We start from the raw sequence: 16,998 nt of genomic DNA, 5'->3' as shown, positions 1-16,998 counted from the left end.
ACATTGCCACGGGGAAGGTACCCCCCAGCACACACGCAGTCACGGGCTGAGGCTGAGAGCTTCTCAGGACACACACACACACACACACACACACACACACATCTGTCACAGGGACGCCTGTACACACAGCTTGATCTAGGTGACCCTCCTGCAGGGACACACACAAACGCACGCACGCACGCCAGTTCACAGCAGACACATTACAACTGTCAGAAACTGACCCTCAGGACACAGATCAAGTCAGACATAAACAAAAGCTGACCCCCCAGCACAGTCACAAAGCACACCTGTGACAGGTTCCTGGTAACTGGCCCACTGACGGGGACACACTCTGGAGCAAGCACACCTGGCCACACTCGCCACAAATCTGGCGGGGCACTCAGGGCAAGAAGGAAACCCCTAGGACCTGACAGGACATGCCCGGGCAGCCCCTGCATTGACGTGCTCGCACCCTGCCTCCTGGCTTTCACTTCCCTTTCTGTTTCTCCTTGCCACTCTTTCCCTTGCTTGGACTTGGTGACCCCATAGCCTTCCCTCCCCCAGGACTCAGGAGCCCTGGCTCCTTGGTCTGCACCTTCCATTCCCGCGATGTCACACCCCTAGCCGAACCACGTCACCACAGGGCGAGTCATCTGAGCACCCAGCACTGGGCTGGCTGAGAAGGAATGCCAGATCTGAGCAAAACGGGGCTTCTCCAGGTTCTCAGACTTGGTTTCCCTCCGGCGCCAGATCCCTCCATTTCCCAAGAGAAGCTGGAAGTGCACATCTCCTGTGAAATCTCCCTACTTTAAATACTGGGGAGTTGGGGGCGCCTGGCTGGCTCAGTTGTACAGCATGTGACTCTTGGTCTCCAGGTCCTGAGGTTAAGCCCCACATTGGGTGTAGAGCTTACTACTTAACTTACTTACTTATGTAATAAATGAATAAATGAATATACATACATACATACATACATACATATATACTTACATACTGGGGACTAATTCAGCCTCCCTCCCTCCTTCCCTTCCCTCATTCATTCATTCCCCCCTTCTTTCCTTCCAGTGTTTTTCAAACTGTGGGTCATGAGCACACCATGCATCGTGAAATCACTTTTGTGGATCTTACTGTTTTTTACTTCACTTTATTGAGATATATTTACACGTGATGAAGTTCTCTCTTTTTAGGTGCACAGTCTGGTGAGTTGTGACTAACGTCCGTCGTGTGTGTCAATGCGTGTACACCACCCCAAGCAAGATTTGGAATATTTCTGTCACCCCCGATACTCCCCTGGTGCCCCTTTCTTGTCAATCCTTCTACCTGCGACTTGAGGGGCTCTTGACCAGACTTTAAAAAAACAAAAATACAAAAGAGAACATCCTTTAAAAAAAATCATGAAGTCAAAGAAAATACTGTTTTGTGAAAACATTGCTCATACACAGTGTATCAGGTCATGGAGAAAGTGTATTTCTGACTGTAGACCAAGTTTAAAGGTGTGTGAGAGATGCTGCTTTGGACATTTATGAAATGAGATCATGCATGGAAGTCACTGAGTGCATTGTCTGACACGGAGTGAGCACCTAATAAATGGTAGCTATTATCACTAGTATAACTAATTATTGTGAGGGGCGCCTGGGTGGCTCAGATGGTTAAGCGTCTGCCTTCGGCTCAGGTCATGATCCCAGGGTCCTGGGATCGAGTCCTGCATCGGGCTCCCTGCTCCTTGGGAGCCTGCTTCTCCCTCTGCCTCTCTCTCTCTCTGTCTCTCATGAATAAATAAATAAAATCTTAAAAAAAAAAAAAAGTAATTATTGTGGGTGTTTGCTCTGTGCCTAGCACTGATGAAGCTGAGAGACAGGCCCCAGCCCTGGGCTAGCTCACCCCTTACTCGTGGGTCTGTGCTCTCCGGCTGCCCAATCTAAGACTGGACACCAGGAAACCAGTGTGCTGGAGTGTCCTGGGGGAGCGGGGGGGATGAGTGTGAAGAATGGTAGGAATCTGGCTTGGTGGGTAGAGGTGTGGGCCAAGAGTTTTACCAGGCCATAAGCATTGTCACCAGTCACAATCCTTCCCACTGTCTAGTCCAGATCCTGTTACAAATTCTGGCATCCTATCACCCCGGACCAGGGGGCTCAACCTCAAGGGCCATGATCAAATAAATGAGAGAAACGAGTCCAGTGTCACACCACAGGGAGTGGTGGGGGCCGGGGCTAACTGGAGCACACCATGCATCGTGAAATCACAGATCTTACTGTTTTTTACTTCACTTTATTGAGATATATTTACACGTGATGAAGTTCTCTCTTTTTAAGTGCACAGTCTGGTGAGTTGTGACTAACGTCCGCCATGTGTGTCAATGCGCGTACACCACCCCAAGCAAGATTCTTTTGTGTTTTTGTTTTCCTTCTAGAAGCATACAAACTCCAGAATAAACGCTGTGTGGGCAAAGAAATAAGAACGTTTGTGACTAGCTCGAGGGCTGCCCTTTTGAGACCTCTCCCCTAGGGGCACAGGGAAGAAGGCCCCACCTGCATTTCCCCACCTCTATCTCCTGAGGGACCAAGGGACTCCCTCGTCTCTAAGTTCCTGGAAGAGCATTCTGGGCCTCCTTCCAACCCTGCCTCTGGTCCATGCTCCCCTGGATAGGGGACAAGGGCCTCTTTTTTTGGGGGGGGGACAAGGGTCTCTTAAGATTGGAGGGGTCACCCACACCTCTGATGGAGGGTGAGAAACAGAGGTAAAAAGAGACACAAACAGAGAGACAGGAAGACTCAGCTCAGGGAAGTGGAGAAAGTCAGAAAGAGACTGAGGGAGAGACAAGGTGGAGAGAAAACGAGAGGGGTCGGTGGTGGAGTGGTGGAGGAGGAGGGGGAGGGGGTGGTGGAGGGGGAGGGGGTGGTGGTGGAGGGGGAGGGTTGGTGGTGGTGGTGTCATACTTGGCATAGACCAGGGTTTCTCAACCTCCTCTATTTGGGACCGGATGATTCCTTGTTGTGGAGAGTCGGCTAAGAGAAATTAGTCAGGATCCCCACAGCTGTAGCCCATCCCCCCCAAAGCCTGCTTGCAGAGCTCTGAACTCTGGTCTAAATGGTCTGAGTTAGAATCCCCAGCTCTGCCACCTGCTGTGTGGCCTTGGGCCAGCGGTCATGCCTCTGAGCTTCAATTTCCTCAGCTTGGAGTTGGGACAGCACAGGTCCCTACCTCATAGGATTTTGCAGCGTAAGAAGGTCAAAAAAAGAAGGCACTGGGGCCTATTGGTTGATTAATATACATGTTACCCATCATGAATATTACCAGTGTGGGAGTCCATTGATTCTCTGAGAATCCAAATAAGGACTTCAAGCTAAGACCCTCAAGTTGGGGCAGGGGTCTCCAACCAGGGGTCCACGGGCCAGCCACTAGTGTGTTTTGCTTGACCTGCAGTTTCTCCCGGACTCTTGATCTAAAGGTCGTGAGCCCCAGCCCCACGTCGGGGGCATAGAGTTACTTAAAAAATAAAAATGATACAAAATAATTTTAAAGAAAGCTGTGAATATGAATGCCTCTCAGAGGGACATTCAGCACAGTGAAGTGATAAAAGACCCAGACTCGGGAGCCAGGCTGCCTGGGTTCAAATGATGACCTTGAGCAAGCTTTCCCTCTCTGTCTCAGTTTCCTTTTCTGTAGAAAGAGGGTCACCGCGGGACCCGAAATGAGCTGTGAAGATTACATGGGTCTATGTTTGCAACGCACTTAGAGCAGTGCTCTGCAGGAGTAGCCTCCGTGTGAATCGTTGGTTCGAGAAAATAAACGTCCCAGCTGGTTTACTGCAGACCCACCACCTTCCCCAGTATCTTGTTTGCCATTCTGGGTGAGTCGATTTCGCAGCTCGGGGAGAGGGAGTTGGGAAGGACTTAACTTTTCACTGCAGGGCCTGAGTCCTGGCTTTCCACGGTGGGGAGGGGGCCTCCTGGGTTCCTCGGTGCAGCCGGCCCCCCAGGCCCGGAGGCTGGACCGGAGCCGGGTGGGGGCTGGGCGGGGGCGCGGGTGTCCGCAGGGTCCGAGCGGCCGGCGCGTGTGAAGGTTACCGCTCCCCGGCGGGGCGGGGGCCGCGCGCTGTTGCTGGGGTCTGCGGGGCCTGCCTGCGCCCGCGCCCCCCCTCCTTCCCGGCCAGCCAGTGAGCGGTACCCGCCGCCGTTGCCAGGGGAAACTCGCCGCCCCGTTACCCAGCAACAAGCCTGGCCCAACCAGGCGCGAGGACCCCCCAGGCCCCGCCCGCCGCTGCCCACCGCGTGCCCAATGCCAGGCGGGCAGAGCCGGCCCGGCTCCCGGAGACGGCGAGAGCGCTCATTGGCCGCCGCCGCGCCCGCCCGCCCCGATCTGGGGGAGCCCTCGGCGCGGGGGGCGGGGAGCCGGGCCCCGGGGAGCTGCCGGGCGCACGGCCTGCAAGCCTGCGGCCGGCTGGGGTGAGACCCGGGCTGGGCACCGTCCCATCCCCCCTCCACCCCGCCCCGCACTCTCGGGCGAGGATGGGCACTTGGGATGGGCTGGAAACAGGGGCTGCGCATCCCGTGCCTCCACCCCGCCAGGAAGGTACGCTGGAGTTGGCCTTGTGAAAACAGGGACGGAGCGTTCCCCTCCCAGAGGAGACCTGGGCGTCCTGACCCCGCGAAGGCAGGGGCTGTTTATCCCTCCCACCCCACCCCACCCCAAAACAAGATTCGGGCATCTTGAAAGAGAAGCTGAGGATTCCCTACTCCTCCGAAAAGGGCCCAGCGTCCTGACCCCATAAGAAGTGCCCCGCCCTCCCCAAAGGACCCAAGCATGCCCTCTCCTGTGACATCAAGATATGAATCCCTTCGCCCCAGGGGATGCTAGTTTCCCAGCCCCAGGAAAGAAGGGCTGAGGGTGCCCCCAAAAGGGGATTCCAGGCCTGTCTGATGATATAAAAGTTAGGTCGCAGCATCGCCCACCCCACCCCCGACCCCCATCTCCCCAAACAGGGACTCGGGCCTTTGGACCTCAGGCTCTGAGCTGCCCAGAGAACCTGGGCATCCTGGCCCTCACCCGTATTGGTACTGGAAGCCCCTCCCCCGCCCCAACAGTCACCAGCCCCTCCGGTGTCCCAACTTATCCAGATGACCGCCTGCCCAGACCCAGGTCGCAGACCTGCTAGCTTCCCTCCCCTCTGAGCCCTTTTCCCCAGGCTCAAGCTTGCTGATCTCCCAGGACCCAGGCCTCTGACCCCACAGCCACTCCCTCTACTCCCTGGCACCCGCCGCCACCCCCACCCCCCCCCAGGGTACCAGGCCTCACAGTGCCAAGGACCCGGAAGTCTAAGCCCCAAGTCTCTCAGACACCCCCCCTCCAGACACCTGCCGAGGTGACCCAGCCCCTCACAGTGGTACAGGGGGGCTCTTCCCAGTTCCAGGACCGTGCGATGTTCTGGACCCCAGGTCTGGAAGTTCCCCCTTTCCAGTGCCTTTAGTTGGCCACCAGGGATCCAGGACTGGGAGCCTCCGGCCTCCAGGGACCCTGATGTGAGTCCCCAGGCCACTCCAGAGAGGCTCAGATTCCTCAGTCCCCACCCCAGGGAGACCCAGGGAGCAGAGCCCCTAGCTCCAGACCCTGGTGAGCCCAGGTGCGGCCCGCCCTTACCCCAGTACCTGGGGGGGGGCGGAGTCGAGGATTACTCAGCCTCCAGAATGAGGCGATGACATCATCCTGGGGGCGGTTGACTAATGGCCGCGCTGGGGGGGGCGGGGAAGTTTACCCGGTAACAGCGGCTGCCGCATGGCCCCGCCCCCCCAGGAAGGGCCGGGAGGGGGAGGCATAAGCACACACACACGCACACACAAGCCCACTCAGCACACGCACCCCCTCCAGCATCCCACGTTGCACACATCTTACTGGGGCAAGGGCAAGGATGGGGGCAGTGTTTGTGTGACTGTGTGTTTGTGTGCTGGAGAGTTCTCTGGAGGTCTGCTGGGTCAGTGTGCTGTGTGTCAAGGGTTGACCTATGAGGGTGGTGCTTGTGCCAGGGTGCCGTGTGTGGGTGTGTGTGACTGTCAGTGCGCTCTTGCGTGTCAGTCGACTGTGTGTGTCAGGAAGATGGTGCTGTGTGTCAGCCTGCTACATTTGTCCCATTGGGTGTCTGTGGCCGTGATTGTGCGTCAGTGTGTTATTGAGTGATGTTCTGGTGTGCTGTGCGTGTGATGGTGTGTCTGTGTGTTGTTTGTGTCATTGTGTTGTTTTGTGCAGTGTGCTGGTGTGCATGGGTGACATGGTGTGTGTCCGTGTGATTGTGTTTGTGTAACACGGGGACTGTATATGACATGGTGTGTGTCCGTGCGGTTGTGTTTGTGTGACACGGGGACTGTATATGTGATGGAATGATGTGTGTTAGTAGAAATGTTTGTGAAAGTGCTGCGTCATTGTACCCTTGTGTTAGTGTGATTGGATGCATCGGTGCAACATCACTGTGGTGTAGTGTGCTGGGTATGTTGTGTCACTGTGATTGTGTGTGCCATTGTGCTTTTGCTGTGTGTCAAGGGGAAGATGCACATGCGTGTCACTGTTATCGTGTGTGTCTGGACAGTGCTGTGTATAGTGGGATTGTGTGTGTAGCATTGTCATTGTATCTGAAGTGTTGTGTGTCCGTGGGACTGTGTGTTACTGAGAGTATGTGCATCCGTGCAACGCTGCGTGTCATTGTGATTATGTGTGTCGTTGTAATTGTGTGTCGTTGTGGTTGTGTTGTCAGGGTCATGTTGTGTGTCTCTCTATATGGGACTCTCTCTATGTTAATAAGATGGTGTGTCTCTGCAATGTCGTGTGCCACCGTGGCTGAGTGTGTCATTGCGTTTGTGTGTCACTGGGATAAACTGGCTGTGGGATTATGAGGGTGTCACTGTGATCGTGTGTGTGTCCCTGATACTGTGTGTCCTAGGAACTAAGTCATGGAGACTACCTGTGTCTGGGCGATGCGGTTGTGTGTTGGGGTAAGGTGTGTCGCGGTGGTTGTGGGTCTGGGCAGTGCTCGTGCGTCCTGGGACTGTGTCTGCTGACTGAGATTTGGGGTGCCCGTGTGATGCCGCGTGTCTCGGCGCGATCCTGGTGTGTGTCCGTCTGTGTGCGTGTCACGGTGATGGTGCGCGTGTGTGGGGGCGATGCTGCGCGTCCCTGGGACAGTGCGTGTGTGCGAGCTGCTGCGATTGTGCGTCGGCGCGCTTCGCTGGGTGTCGGGGGAAGGTGCGCGCGTCTCCGGGCCTCCTGCCCGAGAACAGCGGCGCTGCCTTCTGATTGGCTGCGGCCTCGCCAGTGAGAAGCTCGCGAATCCTGCGGTAACTTGGTAACTCGGTAACTCGGCCGCCGCCGCCGCCGCCCCGGGGATGGGGGGTTGGGAGGGGCCCGCACCCCGCGCCCGGCCCGCCCCTGCGGGCCACCCTCTCCCCGCCGGCTCGCCCACGGTCCGCAGCTCCGTCCCCGGGACTCCATCCCTCTCCCTCACGGGTCTCTGTGCCTCGGCTTCCCGCAGCTCTGCCGCTCGCTAGGTCTCTGCGCGGCTCCGTCTTGCCCACGTTGCTCTCTCGCTGCCTCAGTGTCCCTGTCGTCTCTTTCTCTGCCTCTGTCTCCCACACCCCGTCCCTGCCTCTTCCAGGGTCCGGCTCCCCATCTCTGCTTCTCCCGGCGTCTCTCTGTCTCCCCATGTCTCTTCCTATCTCTGTCTCTCTCCATCTCTGTCCCTCCATCTGACTTTGCCGAGTTGTCTCTCCTCTCTGTCTCTGTCTCCCGTTCCTCTGCCTCAGTCTCCCCAGCTTTGTCTCCCCTTCCCTTGTCTCTCCCACCTCTTGTCTCTGTCTCCCCCCATCCCCTTTCTCTCTCACTCCCACGGTCATGCTCAGAATTCACTTCTTGTTCTGCGGAGACGGCCAGGGGACTATTCGCTACCTCATCCTCGCCCCTCCCCGCAGGCTTAGGCTTCTGGCAGCAGGCCCCACGCAGGGCAGACATCAGGAAGGACTTCCCGCCCTGGCTCAGCACCGGAGCTTTATCGCTCGGGCCAGGCGGAGGCCAGGCGGCCCCGTGGCTTCCGGAGGCGCCCGGGCGGGATGAGCTCACTGCTAGTTTGGCTTGGATTTCATCAGCTTCCTCTGCTGGAGTTGCCCCCGCTCCTTTTCCCGCGCGGGCCGCGCGGGCGAATCCTTCGGGCGCCTGCTGCCCCCGAGCGGCGAAATGCGGAAGCGCAGGTGCCGCGCGGAAAGTCCACCTCTGCCACTGACCACGTCGTGTCGCCAGTTTATGAATGCTGCAAATATGAACCCATTTAATCCTCACAACGACCCCTTGGGGAAGAGACCATCTTAAATTCCATTTCCAACGGGTGAACTGAGGCCAGAGAACTGAGGTCGGCCGCCTACGGTCACACAGCTGGTGAATGGAGCCCTCTGGGGGCTTACACGGGGAGAGAAGGGAATGGGTATGACCACCAAGATGTCTGTGGTCATTTATTCTTATACTCATTCATTCAGCAGAGCTTTACCGAGGGCCTCCTCTGTGCCAGGCACGGGGTGGTCTTATTCACGAGGGTGACCAAGGAAGCGGTAGTTCAGTAAAGGCCCAGAGGAGGTGAGGAAGCAAGGAGTGAGCGCCCAGACAGAAGGAAGGGCAGGTGCAAAGGTCCTGAGGGCCGAGTGGGCTTGTCCAGGATGGCGAGGAGCTCCTCCGCAGTTGGGAAGAGCTGGGAGTGCGTGAAGAAGGGGAGAGGGGTGGAAGGTGAGGTCTGAGAGGGGGTTAAATCCGGATGAAGACTTTAGCTTTTACTCTGACAAGGTAGGAGCCACTGGAGTGTTCTGAGCTGAGGGAGGTGAGCCGATTTAGTTCTAACAGGCGCCCTCTGGCGGTCACGTGGGAAACAGGCTGTGAGCCGAGAGCAGGGAGCCCAGCGAGGAGTCTACTGTCCTAACTCGGGCTGGGGTGGTGATTGTGGGGTCAGATCGAAGAGGGAGCCGATGGGATTGGCTGAGGCATTGGGTGTGGACGTGAGGGAAAGAGAGAAGTTTGGGCGACTCCAGGTTTTGGCCTGAGCAGCTGGAAGGAGGAAGGGGCTGAGAGAAATAATAATCGTAAATAATGACGCACCTACTGTGTGCACGACCTCGTTAAATCCTATGAGTATCCTGAGAGGCAGGAAGTGGAGGTGGGAGATGTGGTAGGATTCTGGATTTATTCAGATTTATAGATTTTGAAAGTGGAGTCTACATAATTTGCTCAGTAGCTACTGGTGGATTCAGTGGATCATTGCAGTAATAGCAAAAACATAGAGTGTGTGCGGCACTGTACTTATCTTATTTAATCCTTACAACCTGTTATCACGAGCGCCGTTTTCCATATAGGGAAACTGAGTCACAAAAAGATTAAGTACCTTGCCTAGCATGATACTACCAAGAATTATAATAGATTTGTCATAGAGGTGGTATAGTGAGCTCTGGGAGTCAGAAAGATCCCTGTGGGCTCAAATCCCAGCTGGTCGTGTGACCTTGGGCAACTCACAGCATCTCAGGGCTTTAGTGTCCTGCTTTGTAAAATGGAGGTTAGAAGGGCACGGTTGGCACAGGGCTTTGGGGTGAGTTTAGAAGATAATTCATGTAACAAAAGTGAGGCCGCCATGTAGAAAATGCTCTTTAAACACTGTAGGTTGGGGCGCCTGGGTGGCTCAGTCATTAAGCGTCTGCCTTCGGCTCAGGTCAGGATCCTGGGGTCCTGGGATCGAGCCCCGCATCGGGCTCCCTGTCTGCGGGAAGCCTGCTTTTCCCTCTCCCACTCCCCCTGCTTGTGTTCCCTCTCTCGCTGTGTCTCTCTCTGTCAAATAAATAAAATCTTAAAACAAAAAACGTCACCTCCTCAGAGAAGCCTTCCGGAACCATCTCTGTCCCCTCACTCAGCCTTATTTTGCTCCACAGCACTCCTACTAACATACTCATTTGTTTAGCTATGTATGGTCTGTCTCCTCTTGGAGAAAGTGAGCTCCACGGCGACAGGGACGCGCCTCCAGGACAGCTGTACGTTCTGATTTCTATTTCACAGATCGGAAAACCAGAACGAGGCCGGGCACAGAGAGGGTTTTCATGGTTCAAGGACTGTTTGTTGAATGAATGCTTGTCCCGCGTGTAAAGCGGCAAGGAGTGCGCCACAGCGCCTCCTGGTGGCGGATGGGAAACTCGCACCGCGAAAGTCGGCCCGCTTGGCGGTCTAATTTCCCACCAGATCTTCATGTAGTCTGAGAGTTATGTATGTACTGCTGCTAGAACTTAATTCCATTTCACATACAAACACAAAGTACTTTTTACGATGTCTTTTTGAACTTGCACATTTTATTTTCAAAGTTCTTTAAAACGTTGTTGAAACGAAGGCGTAACTTACACACTTTTGTAAAACCCACAAATCCCAAGTGTAAAACTCCATGTCGTCAGCAGCCCAGGGGAAGAAATAAAACATAACAACCCCCCCCAACTCCCCCAGGACCTCTTCGGGGCCCCTTCTAGACCCTCCCCTGGACCATCATTATCCTTGATTCTTTGGTTTTTCATTTTATTTTATTTATTTATTTGACAGAGAGACAGCCAGTGAGGGAACACAAGCAGGGGGAGTGGGAGAGGGAGAAGCAGGCTTCCCGAGGAGCAGAGAGCTCGATGTGGGGCTTGATCCCAGGATCCTGGGATCCTGACCTGAGCCGAAGGCAGACGCTTACCCGACTGAGCCACCCAGGTGTCCCGTTATCCTTGATTCTAAGAGCAGAGGTGAGTTTTGCCTGTTCTAGAATTTCCTATCAATAGAATCACATGGTATGTGCTTCTTTGTGTCTGTCTGGCTTTTGTCACTCAGCATAATGTTCATGAGATTCATCCACACCGTGGCACGTAGGTAGAGAGGGTTCATCCATTGCACCTCTGATGGGCATTCTGGTTCCTTTTGATTTGGGGCGGTATCAGTTTGCTTAGTTAGAGCGGCTACCACCAAGTAGCCCAGGCTGGATGGCATGAAGCAACAAAAACTTTCTTTTCTTATAATCTTGGAGGCCAGAAGTCCTACCTCAAGGCGTTGGCCGGGTTAGTTTCTTCTGTGGCCTCTCTCCTGGGCTCAAGGATGGCTATTTTGTCCCTGAGGCCTCACCCCAGCTTTCCCCTGTGCGTGTGTACTAATCTCCTCTTCTTGCAAGGACACCAGTCACACGGGATTAGGGCCCACCCTACTGACCTCATTTTCACTGAAATACCTCTGTAAAAGGCCTACGTCCAAATTAGGTCACATTTTGAGGTGCTGGGTAGGGGGGCGTTGGGACTTTGACACATGAATCAGGGAGGGGACACAAATCAGCCCGTAAAAGGGGCAATTCTGTTAAAGCTGCTATGAACATTTTTTTTAAAAAAAGATTTTATTTATTTATTTGACACAGAGAGAGAGAGCACAAACAGGGGGATCAGCAGGTGGGAGCAGAGGGAGAAGCAGGCTTGCCGCGGAGCAGGGAGCCAGAGTTGGGGTTCGACCCTCGGACCTGGGATCATGACCTGAGCCGAAGGCAGACGCTTCACCCACTGAGCCACCCAGGCGCCCCGCTGCTATGAACATTCTTGTACGGGACATGTCGTTTGGTGAACGTGTGCACGCACTTCTGTTGGGTCAATCCCTCGGGGTTCATTTGCTGGCTCATAGGGTGCGCGTTCGCATCGAACTGTAGCCGAACTTGCCAAGTGGTTACCCCACAGTGGCTGGAGCATTTTGTGTCCCCCTCCAGCAGGGGGCGAGAGTCCCCGCGGCTGCACACATCCTCACCAGCACCTGACCTTGTCAGGCCTTTGCATTTGAGATATTCCTTTGTTGGGAGACACAAAGTGTTATTTGCGTGGTTTCAATATATCCTGAATTTTCCAGGGAGTCCACTACTTCCGTCGAGGGAAAATTGTGCTACGTTGCGTTCAGAAATCAGCCAAGGGTGATGCACCATTTTGGGTCATCACGTCACCCCTGCAACCCCACTCCTGCTATCGAGGGGCTCACCACAGCGTCCAGCTGCTGCATTCGAGAGTCCACATGCAGGCAAGCACGTAAGATGGGGCTACCCACGCGCATGCGCACGCGCTCAGCCCTTTTTCAAATTCTCAGATACCACAAAAGGGTGTTGTTCCGTTAGCAAGCATTCCAACTCTCTTACGCTCAAACACATTCATTGTAAGAGCCAAAAGCATTTGACTACTTCTTGACGATTTCCAGTGTCGTTGTACGAATGCATTTTCACGTGTGTTGCTTTATTATAAATTTCTTCCCTTCGATTTCTGTAATTTCTCCCTTATGGTAAATTTAGGTTATTACACTAAAAATGATGTATATAGGGGTGCCTGGTTGGCTCAGTCGGAAGAGCATGCGACTCTTGGTCTTGGGGACATGAGTTCGAGCCCCACAAAGATTGGGGCGCCTGGGTGGCTCAGTGGGTTAAGCGTCTGCCTTCGGCTCAGGTCGTGATCCCGGGGTGCTGGGATCGAGCCCCGCATCTGGCTCCCCGCTCCGCGGGAAGTCTGCTTCTCCCTCTCCCTCTGCCCCTCCCCCTGCTCCTGTTCTCTCTCAAATGGATGAATAAAATCTTTTTTTTTTTTTTAAGATTTTATTTATTTGACAGAGAGAGACACAGCGAGAGAGGGAACAGAGCAGGGGGAGTGGGAGAGGGAGAAGCAGGCTACCCGCAGAGCAGGGAGCCTGATGCGGGGCTCGATCCCAGGACCCTGAGGATCATGACCTGAGCCAAAGACAGACGCTTAACTGACTGAGCCACCCAGGCGCCCCTGGATGAATAAAATCTTAAAAAAAAAAAAAAAAAAAGATGTGTGTAGGTAGGACATACTGTCTAGGCATTTCATTTCAGGATAGTACAAGGGGTATTTGAGTTTGTGTCATAAAGGGCGTTTGGGATTCAATAGGGTTGCGTCCTGCTGGTCTAATGGGTTGGGGACACAGAAGCTTTAGGAGAACCAGGTTGCTTTAGTGATTCCATTTGTATCGAGAACTACGTGGGCTTGTGCTGGACAGTGCTGGGGACCCCGTGGAGACAGCGACAACCGCAGCCCTGCCCCCACAGGTCTCAGAGTCCAGTGAGGGACACAGACCTGACCCTGGGCAGTGAGGACCCGAGTGGCCAGGACTGGGATGTGAGAATCCAGGGGGGGATGGGAACAGCGCAGAGTGGCACCCGACCTAGCTGCGGGTCAAGGCGGGTTTCCTGGGGGAGGTGACATCGGCGCTGAGCCCGGAGGAAGAGGTTTCCAAGCAGGAGAAATAGCCTATGCGACAGCCAGGCACGAGGGAGAGCGTGTTGGTTTCATGGAACCAAAAATATTGTGCAGCGGGGCTGGAGCAACATTTCTTTTCTTTCTTTTTAAGATTATTTATTTATTTATTTGACAGAGAGAGACAGCGAGAGAAGGGACACAAGCAGGGGGAGTGGGAGAGGGAGAAGCAGGCTTCCCGCAGAGCAGGGAGCTCGATGCGGCGCTCGATCCCAGGACCCTGGGATCATGACCTGAGCCGAAGGCAGACGCTTAATGACTGAGCCACCCAGGCGCCCCTGGAGCAACATTTCTTAAGATCGGCTCCATCGGATCCTGGGCAGCGTCTTTTGGTGTGAAGGGCTCTTTGGAGGGCTGGGCCATGTGAAGGCTCGCAAGACCTGGGACTGGGTACCAATCCTGGCCCTGCCACCGCCGTCGTGGGTTGAATTGTTTCTCCCAAGGTACCTTCGCTGGAACCTGGGAACGTGACCTTCTTTGGAATAAGGGTCTTTGCAGATGTACTTCGATTAAGGATCTTGAGATGCGATCATCCCGGATCAGGGGAGGCCCTACAGCCCATGACAGGTGTCCCCGGAAGAGACAGAAAAGAAGACACAGAGCCACAGAGAGGGAGGCCACGTGAAGACCCAGGCCGAGATCGGAGTGATGCATGTGCCAGCCAAGGAACGCGAAGAATTGCCGACCACCGCCAGAAGCTAGGAGAGAGGCCTGGGACAGATCCTCCCTCAGGGCCTCTGGAAGGGGCAACTCTGCCCACACTTTGATTTCAGACTTGTGGCCCCTGGAATTGTGACAGATACACTTCTGCTGTTTTTAAATTTTTTTTTTTTTTAAGATTTTATTTATTTATTTGACAGAGAGAGAGCAAGAGCAGGAACACAAGCAGGGGGAGTGGGAGAGGGAGAAGCAGGCTTCCCGCGGAGCAGGGAGCCCAATGTGGGACTCGATCCCAGGACCCTGGAATCATGACCTGAGCCGAAGGCAGACGCTTAATGACTGAGCCACCCAGGTGCCCTGTTTTTAAATTTTTAAAAATATTTTATTTATTTGAGAGAGAGAGAGAGAGCACCCGTGAGTGGGGGGAGGAGCAGAGGGGGTAGGGAGAGAATCTCCAAGCCGACTCCCCGCTGAGTGCAGAGCCCAATGTGGGGCTCGATCCCATGACCCTGAGATCACGACTTGAGCTGAGACCAAGAGTTGGACGTTTAACCGACTGCGCCCCCCGGGTGCCCCACTTCTGCCGGTATAAATCACACAGTGTGTGGCCGTTGGTTACGGCAGCCGCTGGAGTGGCTGTGACCTACTGTGCAGGGGAGCCTCGGCGAGCCTGTTTTCCTCTCTGTAAAATGGGCATAAACAAGGCCTGTCAGGCCCCTGATGTGAATGAAAAGACAGCAGCCTTTTAACCAATAAGGCAGCAAACGTCCATGACTGTGACCTGTCGCCAGGGGCCATGGGCTGGCTGGGGGTGTTTCAGGTAATAACAAGAGTAACAGTTAAGGGATGCCTGGGTGTCTCCGTGGGTTAGGCGACTGACTCTTGTTTTCGGCTCAGTTCCTGATTGATCTTGGGGTCATGAGAGCGTACCCAGCGTGGGGCTCCGCACTCAGGGCGGAGTCTGCTTGGAGTTTCTTTCTCCCTCTCCCTGTGCCCCTCAATCCCGCCCCCCTACCCTGTGCTCTCTGTCTCTCTCTCAAATAAATAAATAAATCTTAAAAAAAAGAGTAACCGTTAAGTGCACCTGCTGTGTACCAGGCACTGTTCTAAGAGACTCTTGCTGCCATCAAACAACACATAGTTGTTCTCGTACAGCTCTGGGGGTCCCAGATGCAGAAGCAACCTCCCTGGGCCCAAATCAAGGTAGCATGGCCACACTCCCTGGGGAGACTCTAGGGGAGAGTCCGTCTCCTGACCTTTCTGAAACATTTCCCAGCTGTATTCTTTGCATTCCTCGGCTTGTGGGTCCTTCCTCCACCTTCAGTGCCGGCCACATAACATGTCACCCTGTGTTCTGTGTCAAATCTCCCTCTGCTTCCCTCTTATAAGGACCCTTGGAATTACAGTGGGCCCCTCCAAATGGTCCAGGATCATCGCCCCATCTCAAGATTCTTTTTTTTTTTTTTTTTTTTTTAAGTAGGCTCCATGCCCAGCGTGGAGCCCAATGCGGGGCTCGAATTCACGACCCTGAGATCAAGACCTGGACTGAGGGGCACCCGGGTGGCTCAGTTGGTTAGGTGTCCGACTCTTGATTTTGGCTCAGGTCATGAGCTCAGGATTGTGAGATTGAGCCCCAAGATGGGCTCCACACTGATCATCGAGCCTGCTTGGGATTCTCTCTCCTTCTCCCTCTGCCCCTCCTGCTCTCTCTCTCTAAAAAATAAATAAATAAATAAGATAAACTTAAAAAAAAAAAAAAAAAAGACCTGAGCTGAGATTAAGAGTCAAACACCCAACCAACTGAGCCAACCAGGCGCCCCCCCCACCCCATGTCAAGATTCTTAATCCCATTTGCAAAATCCCTCCTGCCATGTAAATTAACATTCACAGGTTCCAGGGATCAGGATGTGGACATCTTTGGGGGCCGCTACTCAGCTCACCACACCTTCCAGTAGCCTGATGGGATAGGCGCTCTTATTGTCATTTCACAGATGAGGGCACTAAAGCTCAGAGAAGTTAAGTAACTTCCCCAGGGTCCTACAGCCCAGGTGGCAGATCTGGGATCTGAAGTCGGCAGCCTGGCCCCAGAGATCATGCTCTTACCTGTCCTCCACATGGCATCCCTGTGGTCAGGGGGCCCCAGGTGCAAATCCCAGGTTGGCTGCTGGGTAGCTGGGTGACTGACGGCCAGCACCATCGGCTCTCTGGGCCTGTGTCTTCATCTCTAAAATGATAGTGAGACCGCTCACCTCCTTGGTGGGCTGGGAGGGGCGAGGAAATCAGAACCATCTGGGGCTTGGGTCAGTGTCTTGGCTCCAGGGAGCTGCCCAGTCGGGGTAGCTTAGCTGAACTTTGGATTCTTCTTCTCCTTCTTTTTATTTTTTTTAGAGAGGGGGAGGAAGGGGGGGTAGGGAGAGGGGAAGAGAGAGAATCTTTTTTTTTTTTTTTTTAAAGATTTTATTTATTTATTTGACAGAGGGAGACACAGCGAGAGAGGAAACGCAAGCAGGGGAAGTGGGAGAGGGAGAAGCAGGCTTCCCGCTGAGCAGGGAGCCCGATGCGGGGCTTGATCCCAGGACCCCGGGATCATGACCTGAGCCGAAGGCAGATGCTTAACAACTGAGCCACCCAGGTGCCCCTCAGAGAGAGAATCTTAAGCAGACTCTGCGCAGAGCGTGGGGCTTAACATGGGGCTTGATCCCATGACCCTGAGATCATGGCCTGAGCCAAAATCAAGAGTCAGACGCTTAACCTACAGCCACCTGGGCACCCCTCACTTTTTTTTTTTTTTTTTTAACAACACAGACACAAGCAAAGAGAGAATCTTATTGTACTTTTCAGCATCCCTCTTTCTCTCCACCCCTTCAAGCAATGGATATATGCATATATGTATGTGTGCGAAAATGTGAGTTTTTAGCCAGGGAGAAGTGACTCAGACTACACCACCCTTGGGCCATCAGATTGGTGAAGATCAAAAGTGATAAAACACAGTGTCAGCGAGGCTGTGGGGAAACATGCACTCTGGCCTTGCTTGGGGGAGTGA

The sequence above is a fragment of the Phoca vitulina genome, unplaced genomic scaffold, assembly GCF_004348235.1.
Source record: "Phoca vitulina isolate PV1807 unplaced genomic scaffold, GSC_HSeal_1.0 scaffold52, whole genome shotgun sequence".
Taxonomy (NCBI): domain Eukaryota; kingdom Metazoa; phylum Chordata; class Mammalia; order Carnivora; family Phocidae; genus Phoca; species Phoca vitulina.
This window is presented reverse-complemented; position numbering follows the sequence as displayed.